Genomic DNA, 12,478 nt, shown 5'->3' with positions numbered 1-12,478 from the left:
CACTTCCTATTAATTTTAGACTACAATAGATCACTCAATATGCTTATATATTTATCTCTCCCAGTCAGGTCTGCTGCACCCAAAAAATCCTTTGAACAGCAAGAGGCTGTAGGAGAAGAATTGGGCCATTCAGCCCATCAAGTATATTGCACTATTCAATCATGGCTAATTTATGTTTACCTCTCACCATGTTCTCCTGCATTCTCTCTATAAGCTTTGAAGCCCACTCTAAATAAGAACAGATCAGTCTCCAGCTGAGGTATACCTAAAGACTTAGTCTCCACAGATTTAACACCCACTGGCAAAAGACATTCCTCATCTTCTCTGTACTAAAGTGATGCCTGTTTATACTGAGAATGTGCCTTTTGGTCCTAGACTTTCCCGCAACTGAAAACATCTTTGCCACATCTACTCTACCCAAGCCTTTTAATATTTGGTTGGTATTTTTAAGATTCCCTTTCATCCTTTTAAACTCCTGTGAATATATGCCCAGAGCTATCACACACTCCACCTTTGTTCCCAGGATTATTCTCATAAACTTCAGCTGGGCCTTCTCCAAGACTAGCATATACTTCCTTAGACTTGGGGTCCAAAACTGTTCAGAATATGTGAACAGTTATGTGAAGAACAAGGGGATAAGACATGAGTGAATAGGACCAATCAAGTGTGACAGTGGGAAAGTGTGAATGGAACCGGAGGAGATAGCAGAGATACTTAATGAGTACTTTGCTTCAGTATTCACTGCAGAAAAGGATCTTGGCGATTGTAGGGATGACTTACAGCAGACTGAAAAGCTTGAGCATGTAGATATTAAGAAAGAGGATGTGCTGGAGCTTTTGGAAAGCATCAAGTTGGATAAGTCACTTGGACTGGATGAGACGTACCCCAGGCTACTGTGGGAGGCAAGGGTGGAGATTGCTGAGCCTCTGGCGATGATCTTTGTAACATCAATGGAGATGGGAGAGGTTCTGGAGGATTGGCGGGTTGCAGATGTTGTTCCATTATTGAAGAACGGGAATAGAGATACCCCAGGAAATTATAGACCAGTGAGTCTTACCTCAGTGGTTGGTATGTAGATGGAGAAGATCCTGAGAGGCAGGATTTATGAACATTTGGAAAAGCATAATATGATCAGGAATAGTCAGAATTTCTATTATTGATCAATAATAGAAATTTTTAGTCTTTTTTTTGAATTGTTAAGAGGAGTTGTGGTTCCTTTTATATTGTTATGAACCCCGTAACTGGGTTACTTACCAGCAAAGATAGAGACGTCCGTTGGAGTCTGATGATACTATTTTTAACAGTATTTATTAGTAAAAATACACAAAAATAATATCAATATGAATATACAGATAATATACGTCGTCAATACTAAACCTAAAAGTGCGGGTATAATAATAATCAATAAGAAACAAGCTCTATCGTTGTCTATGGGATAATGAATTGTCCGATGGAAATCTAAAGTTCATTTCAGTTCATACAGGCTGCCGTCGTTTGTTTGTCGCTGTGTTGCAATTGTTGGAGAGAGAGAGAGATAGAAGAATGGGAACAGTTACCGCTATTGTTTTTGCCAACCTTCCTTTATGATTTTGATCCGTCGGTGTCTCGTTGTTGTGGCCGTTCAAGTATGACCTCTCCTTTAGCTAAACCATTCTTCCGTGATGAGACCGCCACCCAGGCAAGGGAGGACACACACGAGCTCTCACCGGCGTTCGCTATAAAACGCTGTCACTGGATTTCTAGCGTTTCTCCTAGTGCGTCTGTGGGGTGTTCTCCAGACCCGATTTTTATCCTCACTCATGGGGTCTCAGATGTCAGTCAGGTTGGGATGATGCAATCTCTCAACCAGACCACTCTGGTTGTCCCCTGAGGGGTTTCAATGAATAGTACAGTACTCAATACACAATTCCTTCTCCAAGAGACAATGGCAGTAATCTGTGGTTCCGTTCCGCTTTTGTTAAGAGACATTCCACCTGGTTGTGTATTCTGCGTTGTCTATAACAACTGCCTTTGCTGTGATCCTGCGTCTCTCTCTCTCATTTCCTGACATGCTATGTATCTCTCTCATTTCCTGGGTCTCAGACCCAAAATAATAGCGATCTTGCGATTCTCAAAAAGGAAGGGGGGGGGGGCATTGGCGATTCTGGACCCTTCTGTCCATCAGATTTGCTCCTCATTCGTAACAATATATTAGCTCAATATTATACTACATATGATTTTGACAGTGTACACTCCTTTTTTTGCTTGTACTTTTATTGAAATATGTATTTGATATAACTTCTCTGATTTGTATTTGTCTTTATATATTTTTGAATCAGTTAAAAGATTTAAAATGAAATGAAAATGAGGAAAAGTCAGCATGGCTTTGTCAAGGGCAGGTCGTGCCTTATGAGCCTGATTGAATTCTTTAAGGATGTGACTAAAGACATTGATGAACATAGAGCAGTAAATATAGTGTATATGGATTTCAGCAAGGCATTTGACAAGGTACCCCATGCAAGGCTTATTGAGAAAGGAAGGAGGCATGGGATCCAAGGGGACATTGCTCTGTGGATCCAGAACAGGCTTGCCCACAAAAGGCAAAGAGTGGTTGTAGACAGGTCACACTCTGCATTGAGGTCGGTGATCAGTGGTGTGCCTCAGGGATCTGTTCTGGGACCCCTACTCTTCCTGATTTTTATAAATCACCTAGATGAAGAAGTGGGGGGATGGGTTAGTAAATTTGCTGATGACAAAAATGTTGGATGTGTTGTGGATAGTGTGGAGGGCTGTCAGAGGTTACAGTGGAACATTGATAGGGTACAAAACTGGGCTGAGAAGTGGCAGATGTAGTTCAAACCAGAAAAGTGTGAAGTGGTTCACTTTGGTAGGTCAAATATGATGGCAGAATATAGTATTAATTGTAAGACTTTTGGCAGTGTGGGGGATCAGAGGGATCTTGGGGTCCGAGTCCATAGGACACTCAAAGCTGGTGCGCAGGTTGAATCTGTGGTTAAGAAGGCATATGGTCCATTGGCCTTCATCAATCGTGGGACTGATTTTAGTAGCCGAGAGGTAATGTTGCAGCTATACAGGACCCTGGTAAGACCCCACTTGGAGTACTGTGCTCAGTTCTGGTCGTCTTACCATAGGAAGGAGGTGGAAGCAATACAAAAGGTGCAAAGGAAATTTACAAGGTTGCTGCCCGGATTGGGGAGCATGCCTTATGAGAATAGTTTGAGTGAATGGCCTTTTTCCCTTGGAGCGACGGAGGTTGAGAAGTGACCTGATAGAGGTCTATAAGATGATGAGAGGCATTGATCGTGTGGACCGTCAAAGGCTTTTTCACAGGGTTGAAATGGCTAGCATGAGAGGGCACAGTCTTAAGGTGCTTGGAAGTAGGTAAGAGGAGATATCAGGGTAACGTTTTTTTATGCAGAGGGTGCTAAGTGCTTGGAATGGGCTGCCAGCAGCGGTGGTGGAGGTGGGTACGATTGGGTCTTTTACGAGACTCCTGGATAGGTACATGGAGCTCGGAAAAATAGAGGGCTATTGATAACCCTAGGTTATTTCTAAGGTAAGGACATGTTAGGCACAGCTTTGTGGGCCAAAGGGCCTGTATTGTCCTTTAGGTTTTCTATATTTCTATGTTCTAATACTACTAGTGTGGTCTGACCCAAGCCTTCCTTGCTTTCATATTCTAGTTGTCTTAAAATTAATGCTAATTTTGCATTTATGTTCCCTACTACTGATTCAACCTGCAAGTTAGGTTTTAGGGAATCCTGCACTGCAACTCTCAAGCTTCTTTGAATGTCCAAATTCTGAATCTCACTGTTGAGAAAATACTCTTTGGTCTTTATTCCTCCTTCTAAAGTGCATGACAATACACTAACTTGTACCGTGTTCCAGCTGCCACTTCTTTGCCTATTTCCCAACGTACCCAAGTTCTTCTACAGATTCCTTGCTTCCCCAACAATACAGGCTCCTCCATCTACCCAGATCATTAGCATATAAAAGTAGTGGACCCAACTCCTACAAGAAAAGGCCCCTTTTATTCCCACCCTCTGCACCTGCCAGTCAACCAATTTGCTTTCCATGCAAGTACCTTTTCTGCAATACTTTTGCCTGCTGTTTGGTTCAGCATAATGTTTGAAGCGCTTTATAGAACCCTAGTTACACGATTCACCAGGATCCTGGTCCCAACATGGTTTAGGTGGAGCCTGTCTCATTGGAACAGCTCCTTCCTTTCACTCTACTGGTGCCAATGCCCCACGAATTTAAACCCACTTCCACACCAATCTTTATGTTTGGCATTTATCTCTCTGTTATCCTATTGACCCTGCGCCAAAGTGCTTTTGTTTCAGATAAGAATTCGGAGATTATTATCTTTTTTGTTCTGTTACTCAAATTCTCTTAGCAAATGCTCTTTCCTTGCTGTACCTTCATCATTGGGACTCACATGGACCAGAACAACTGGATCTTTCTCTCCCCACTCAAAATTCCTCTTCAGGTAAGAGGAGATATTCTGAACCTGGACACTAAACAGGCAATGCAGCCTTTGGGGATGTTTGATTCATGTTACTCAGAATTGCATCCATTCCCTTTACCATACTATTCCCAATGACAGTTGAATTTCTCTAGTCTCCACTTCCTGAATGGCTCCCTGCAGCATGGTGCCATGGTTAGGTTGCCCATCCTTCCCACAGCATCTACACTCCTCCGCACAGGGAACAAAATTTCAGATGTCAAGAGCATCCCTTATGTTAGCAGGTATGTGTAATGATGATTGTCACCAATTACCTGAACAATTGCTCTCATTTTAGGTTGAAAATGATTATTATAAATCATCACTGCACTTCCAATAAATGGAAGAGCTCCTCAGACATATTTTATTGAATGCCAAACGGCCAGTATAGTATTTTTAGCAGTAAATTTATATTGCTCTGGTTACTCTAGCAATAATCTAACTCTTAGCAGGCATTTTTCACATTGAATTGTAAAAATCAAAAGGAGGGATGAAGCCATTAACTGGATCAGCAGTTAGAGAATGTGCCTAATTAATTGATATTAACCAGTTAGTCTCTCTATGTTTTCAAAGTGTTGTGAGTCATAGTTAAAAGGCTTAAATTTTCCATCAGCCACATTATTGAATTGTAATAAAATGCTTGTTAAATGAAAGCTTCATTTTTGCAGCAGCAGCTTTATAACATTGGGAATTGAATAAAGGAAGAAGACTGTACATTGACAATTCATGAGCTGAGTTGCTTGACATTATCAAAGTGGAGCAGTGCTTGCATTGTATTCATTAATGCATACATGACCCTCACTGCCAGTGCACCATTCATGCAAAAGTAGTCTTCACAATGACATTGAGGTCTCCTTCTTTGTTACATGAAGGCATTTCCCTGTCAGCTACTGGAAGCTCAATTCTGGCAATTCCATCCAATACTCATTTCTCCCCTGACCCTTTCTTCCCAGTGGTGGTATCTCCCTGTCCACTGATGTTTCAATGCAGCTTCACCTGATCATCCCCATTGATCATTTGTCTTTGATTGCACTCCAACTCTGACTACCACTCTACCAATCATACCAAATGCACTGCTGATTCATGTTTGCATTCCACTATCAACTTTGTCAAAACTATTTATTTATCTATTAAGGGCACAACCAGTGCCTTGATCCTGCATGTTACCACACCAGCCCGCATCCTCTTTCATGCCCAGACTCCGATGTATCTATTTCAGTGATCTCCCTTGCATGCCATATAAACATAAAATAAACAAAATAAATGCTTTTCCTTGTGAGAGCCTGATTCAGGATCCTTTCACATTATTCTACTGCACCATGAGTTGTCCTCTGGAAGCCCACAAACAAAAGGTTTGTTTTATTGCTGTGCACCAACTGACTAATGAATACACCTTTACAAACTCCAACCGATTTCTGATCATGTATATTATCTTAGTCAATGCCGCCACACCTCCTTTGGCAGCTAAGTCCAGATACCATTGCTATTTCATGCAGAAGAAAATGTAGCCTTCACATTCTCTTTAAGTCACCTGCCTCTCAACATATTTGCTTCTTTTAGATATCCATACCATGGGAAGCAGAGAATGCCTGGCTGTCCTTCCCATACCTCTCATAATTTTATGTAAATCTATTATGTCACCTTGCAGCTCCTTTGCTGAAAGGAAAACAAACCCAGGTTATTTCTGGGTCAAGCAGAATGAGAAAAAGAAGAAATAAGGAGGATGAGAAATAATGGATTGGGGAGAGATAAAAGAAATGAAGTAAAGAAAAATCAGCAGAAATGAGAATTGAAAGAATGAATCTTCAAACTTATAAAAATTGATTTTCAGCACCAGAGAGATTGTTTTGCAGTTATTAAGTCAATCGAGTTTTAAAGTTGGAATATAGGTTTAATATTTTATGGTGTGTTTATTCCATAGTGGTGGTGTCTGTAAAAAGCCTTAATACTGATGGGTAGATATGAGAAAAGAAACCATTTGGCATTTAATCATTTCCATGGAGCTAACAGGGGTTTTTGTGTGTCCAACAATAGTTTCTGAAATATCACATTTAATTGTATATACTTGACAAAGGTTTCTATTTAATCTGTCCATAAAGAACTGTAATCATGGCTGGCCTCACTATTGTAGTCTAAGTTAAAGATGACCCTTAATTATTACTGTGCTAGTTTCGAGCTCAGGTACAATGTGAAAAGAAACACAAGGCTTGTGGTCCGTGTATGATAATCCATTTTCAGAAAATAATTTCTACATAGGCATTTGAAATCAATGATTTACTTGTGAATGGCCATGGTATTGACGGCAATTCTTGACTAAAAAAAAACCTTAATTCCTGAAACCCTCTAATGTTCTAAGTTAGGAGAGTTATGGTAATTATCACAGGAATATCTCTGAGGCAATACTTTCAGTTTTATTGCCTGCTGAGACTGGAAGCATCATGCTATTCACATCCCAAAGTATGTTTTGTTTGTGATTCCTTAGGGAGATGTACAATGCACTTTGGGAGCCACTTATCTATTGCTGCATGTTGGATTCAGGAACTAATCTCTCTGACTGATAACACCCTCATGTAGTTCAGATTCTAAAAAAGAGCAGAAAGAGCCTGTAATCTAACTGCAGTGTCAGATATGTTTTTGTAAAGGGATCTTAAGTGCTATTGATGATCATACAGATAGAGACGGAGTCACAAAGTTCATTCCTTACAACTTCTGTATTAGAAAGCTGTGGTAAAAATACAATTACATTGTGCAATGCCTACTTGTGCTATGTGATTGAATTTAATGAGAAATTCACCATTGTACCCAGTGCATCTTTCATGAAAGTCTGCATGGCTTCTGGATCCTTCTCTGTGTATTAGAATACATATGCATGGTCAGCATCCCTGCAAACATTGTTGACTCTCACAATATCCAAAACCTGTTCCAACACCAATTCTGCTGAATTCATTTGTGCATACGTAGGCAAAGAAAGATAAAAGACATTTATATGAGCATGAGGCTCAGCAGCGAGACTCACGGGAGATACACTTTAGTAGCTTTTGGATGTGGGAGTACCAGTTCACCTTTCTCCCAACACTTGACTAAAGTTCCAGTCCACCTCAACCACTTACATGACAATCCCTCTTTCTTGTTACAGCTGTGATTCAAGATCTATGAATAATTTGGATTGCTCAATTTAGTGTATGTCTGACCAGCACAATTACAATTAAATAGGATACAAGGATACACAGTGCTTTCAACAAGTAAAGCAGAGATCTAATTTGTCAGGAAAAGTACAATCAATGTTTCGGGCCGAGACCCTTCAGGTCCTCTGTCTGAAATGTTAACTCTTCTCTTTTCCTTACAACTGCCTGGTCTGCTGAGTTTCTTCAGCATTGTGTGTGCTTTGCTTGGATTTCCAGCATCTGCAGATTTCTTCTTGTTTGTGATATCATTTGCCATGGCAGAATGCCCTGGTTAGTCCCATTATGCCCAGTATGCCCATATAATGTGAGAATATGGAATTTGGCAAAGGTTCAGAAGATAGCAACAATAATACGTCTCAGTTTAAAGCATCTTAGTTACCAGGAAAGACTTCGATGGATGGCTGTATATTCTTGACTTACTTGATTATATCCCCATGTAATTGTACTGTGTATGTTAATCAAAATGGCTTCTTTGTTCTGTTAAGAGTAGGAATGCTTCTTTGTATGCTAAGTGCTTTCTCTCGCAGTTGTTTAGCTTTGGACTTGCTGATATTGGGATTGTATTCATTTGTTGACCAATGGGGAATGTTATTTTGTCTTGTGAGGTTGGGAGCTTGGGGGTTTTCACGGTCTTTTCAGGGGAGTCGGGAAGAAGACGCTGAGGAAGGTGGACGTGCGCTGCACTGCTCGGTCGACCACCGGGGGTGGTCCCAGGTGCAAGGACGTGGAGGTCGGAGGAAAGTGACGAGGGGTCACATGGTTCGATGGTTGAGCTCCAACGATGTGCAATAAACTGACTGAACTTTGATAAGTTGGCGCCTTTTACTTTATTTTCTTTTCCTTCATATATATTGTATTCCATAGTACTCTTTTTAGTTTTAGTAAAATCTTTAAAGTGTATTCCATAACGGTATCTGGTGTGAGTTTGATATGGTGCGTGTGCGCGCGGCATAAACTTGATTCTCACAGCACCTGCGTGTATGGGAGGTGGGGTTGGTGAGTGGCTGGATCTCCTTTTCCCTTAGACATATACCAGCCTGTTGGGTAAGTGTTACATAATACTGAAGGTTCTACACATTATTGCAGTTAAAAACTTTAGAGAGTACCAGGATCATACCTGTACTACACATGTTGAAAACTACGTTATTTACAAGGAAGTTCTTTTAGCAGGGAAGTAAGTTATTACCATGAGCAATGAATGCCAGTTTGCTCTCTCTTTAAGAGAGCTGGGTAGATTTCTTGTGGCTGAGGTCAGACAGTACAAGAGGTAGGAGTGAATTGATGTAAGTAACACAGAATGTGATGTCCAGAGATAATTTGGATCGCCCACAGGGATGAAGGAGGAATTTTCCAGATTATTTTCTTGTAATTGGACCTCAATTTTGCATCTTCTTTCCCCAATCTCTCTGGAGATTACAATTCCATGAAAAGACAGAATGTATTAATTATAATGCATCAGAACTATATTGAATAGGCTAGAATGCTAAATTGTAATGAACTTCATTCAACATTCTGGGGAGATTTGACATTGCATTAATGATGCTGTTTATGGAAATTGTATTAAATGTATGCTGTTTATTTGTTACATTATTACATCTCATTTGTCTTGTGATCCATGTAGGGCTGGCTGTTCTGTGCTTTGTTTGTGCTAGCTGTCACATAACTGGAGAAGAGAGCAACTTTATATTGTGGCTGCAGGAATTATAGATGTTGCAGTGTCACTGATACTTGCACCTGGAATATCAAGGCCTTCTGCTATCTCAGAAGAAAAAATATTTTAAGTCTTACTTCAAAGGATAACCAGCTGGAATGGTCACTGTCACAGGCATGACCTTTAGAGATAAGCTTTTCCCTGCCAAAGATGTTCAAAGCCCATTTGTATGATGATTTTATGGGCTTATATCTATGTGGCTGTGATAATAGCTAAATATTTGATCATCCCACACACAGTACAGCTTGCAAGATATCTATTATTTTAGCTAAACAAACATGCATCTTTAACTGTCAGCCCCAACAGAGCACATTATGCAACACAACAGTAAAAAAACCACTAAAATTCTGCAAATAGCCTATTGTGGCTTGAAAAGCTTTCATGTTCAAACTAAACTTTGTACAGCAACTTCCATAATATTGGTGTATAGGTTTAATTTGATCACGAAGTAATGCAATTCTAAATTGAAATAGTTACAACTGACCATTTTGGATGTGTTGTCATTTGGAATTTGTTTCCTGGTGACTGGAAGAACTCTCACTATAATATATTTTCATTATATACACTTGCCCTTCATCATCTTCATATTTATTCCACTGATAAAATTAGAAATGTCTAACCTCATGGTATATGAGTACACTTACATGATGAGGCTCTGTTATAAATCCTTCTCTCCAGAAACTGTCATTACTGTAGTTTAGAATTTAGTATTTAAGGATGTCTAAAAGAAAGGGGCTGGTACTGTATGTGGAACTCAATATAATGGTGGCTGAATGTCTGCTCAATAAACTTTGACATCTTTGTCAGTGGTAAATCTATAGAATTCTCCAAGAAACTAAATAAGTATGGTTTATTCCATGATCGGTGTTGGGAGTGCTTCTTTTCAAGCTATATGTCAATGATTTGGATGACAAATTGATGGCTTTCAGGCCAGGTTTGTGGATGTAACAAAGATAGGTGAATGGGTATGTAGTGTTGAGGAAGTAGCGAGCCTGTGAAAGGATTTAGACTGATTAGCAAAATTCCCAAAGAAGTGGCAGATGGACTGAATGGAAATGTATGGTTTGTACTTTGGTAGAAGGAATAAGCAGGAAGAAAATACAAAACTCAGAGGTACAAAGGGTCTTGGGAGTGATCATGAAGGTCAACTTGCAGGTTGAATTGGTGATAAGGAAGGCAAATGCAATGTTAGCATTCATTTCAAGATGACTAAAATACTAAGCACAGATATAAAGCTAAGGCTTTATGAGGCATTGGTCAGGCTGCACGTGGAGAATTGTCAGCAGTTTTCTGTCCCTTATGTGGAGGGTGGCCAGTGAGCGGGTGGGTCAGTGAAAGAGTGGAGCTTTGAGGCTTTGGTTCAAAAGGCTTCAGAGAGAAGAGGCAGAGGATGAGCTTGCTTCCAGTGAGGTAAGGCTGGGTAAGTTTCTTTAATTAATTTAATTAACTTAAGAGTTGGTAATCAAGGCTGTAGATAGGGCAGTCCAGTGCTCCGATTGTAGGATGTGGGAAGTCAGGGACAGCACAATTGTCTCTGATGAGTGCACCTGCAAAAGGTGCATCCAGCTGCAGTTCCTGTCAAACCGAGTTAGGGAGCTGAAGCTGAATGAAGTTCGGATCATTTGGGAGGCAGAGGGAGTAATAGATCGGAGTTTCAGGGAGACAGTCGCCCCTAAAAGTCAGGAGACAGGTAATTGGGTGACTGTCAGGAGAGGGAAGGGGAATGGACAGAAAGAGCAGAGCACCCCTGTGGCTGTTCCCATCAACAATAAGTATACTGTTGGTGGGGACGACCTACCAGGGACAAGTTGTAGTGGTCGCGTCTCTAGCACCGAGACTGGACCCTCAGCTCAGAAAGGGAGGAGGGAAAAGTGGAGAGCAGAAGTGATAGAGGATTCAATAGTAAGGGGGACAGATTAAGAGGTACTGTGGGAGAGATTGAGAATCCCGGATGGTCTGTTGCTTCCCTGGTGCCAGGGTCCATGATATCTCAGATCGAGTTCTTGCTATTCTCAGGAGAGAGGGTGAGCAGCCTGATGTCGTGGTCCATGTGGGGACCAATGACATAGATAGGAGTAAGGATGAGGTCCTGAAGAAGGAATATAGGGAGTTAGAAAAGAAGTTAAAAAGCTGGACCTCAAGGATGGTAATCTCGGGATTGCTGCCTGTGCCACGAGACAGAGAGGTAGGAACAGGAAGTTATGGCAGATGAGTGCGTGGCTGAAGAGTTGGTGCAGGGGGCAGGGGTTCAGATTTCTGGATAATTGGGATTTCTTCTGGGGAAGGTCTGACCTGTACATAAAGGACGGGCTGCACCTGAATTGGAAAGGGACCAATATCCTGGCGGGCAGGTTTGCTAGAGCTGTTGGGGAGGGTTTAAACTAGTTTGGCAGGGGGTGGAAATCAGAATATGAGTGCAGAGATTAGGGTAGAAGAATAAGGGCATGATGCTATGTGCTCTGAGTTGGTGAGGAAGGACAGGCAGGGGACAAAACATAAATGTAGCCAGTTAGATGGGTTGAAATGTGTCTATTTCAACGCGAGGAGTATTAGGAATAAAGGGGATGAACTTAGAGCATAGATCAGTACGTGGAACTACGATATTGTGGCCGTTACTGAAACTTGGCTGGAGGAAGGGCAGGATTAGCTGATGCAGGTACTAGGGTTTAGGTGTTTTAAAAGGAATAGGATGGGAGGTAGAAAGGGAGGGGGTAGCATTACTGGTCAGGGATAGTATCATGGTTATAGAAAGGGAGGACACTGCAGAGGGAGTGTCCACGGAGTCGGTGTGGGTGGAAGTCAGAAATAGGAAGGGATTAATCACTGTGCTGGGAGTAGTCTATATGCCCCCAAATAGCCCTCAGGACACCGAGGAGCAGAAAAGCAGGCAGATTTTAGAATCATGCAGGAAATACAAGGTTGTAGTTCTGGGTGATTTCAACTTCCTTCATATTGACTGGCAGCTACTGACTGCAAGGGGGATAGATGGGGCTGAATTTGTCAGGTGTGTTCAAGGATTCCTGACACAGTATGTGGACTGGCCGATGAGAGGAGAGGCCAAACTGGATCTATTTCTGG

At 41.3% G+C, this 12,478-nt stretch overlaps 1 protein-coding gene across 1 annotated transcript in view; it reads left to right on the top strand.

The window, feature by feature from the left end:
• The window catches only part of LOC140730473 (follicle-stimulating hormone receptor-like), a 172,665-nt gene that overhangs the window by 6,998 nt on the left and 153,189 nt on the right, over positions 1–12,478 (top strand). The window lies entirely within an intron of this gene.

Source organism: Hemitrygon akajei, chromosome 7, assembly GCF_048418815.1.
Source record: "Hemitrygon akajei chromosome 7, sHemAka1.3, whole genome shotgun sequence".
NCBI lineage: Eukaryota > Metazoa > Chordata > Chondrichthyes > Myliobatiformes > Dasyatidae > Hemitrygon > Hemitrygon akajei.
Note: the sequence above shows the minus strand (reverse complement) of the source record. Positions and strands in the feature narration are given on the sequence as shown.